This window comes from Penaeus monodon, chromosome 30, assembly GCF_015228065.2.
Source record: "Penaeus monodon isolate SGIC_2016 chromosome 30, NSTDA_Pmon_1, whole genome shotgun sequence".
NCBI classification, from domain to species: Eukaryota; Metazoa; Arthropoda; class Malacostraca; order Decapoda; family Penaeidae; genus Penaeus; species Penaeus monodon.
Genome location: NC_051415.1, coordinates 3999796 through 4000000, shown reverse-complemented (window position 1 = coordinate 4000000; position 205 = coordinate 3999796).

The following is a 205-nucleotide window of genomic DNA, read 5'->3' as shown; positions in this document are numbered from 1 at the left end:
CTCGTATATATATTGTATATTCATATCCATTCACATACTTCTCGAAATACTGACCAATAAATGCAAAGCAGAAGCGCGGAATTCGAAACTGAGCGATATCTTCACCGGGCAGAGGTCGGCGCGGGAATCCTAAGAGACGAGGAACGGTGGGAATAACTTTCCTCCTAACTCGTTCGAAATGTCGTGATTTTCGCCGAGGTGAAAT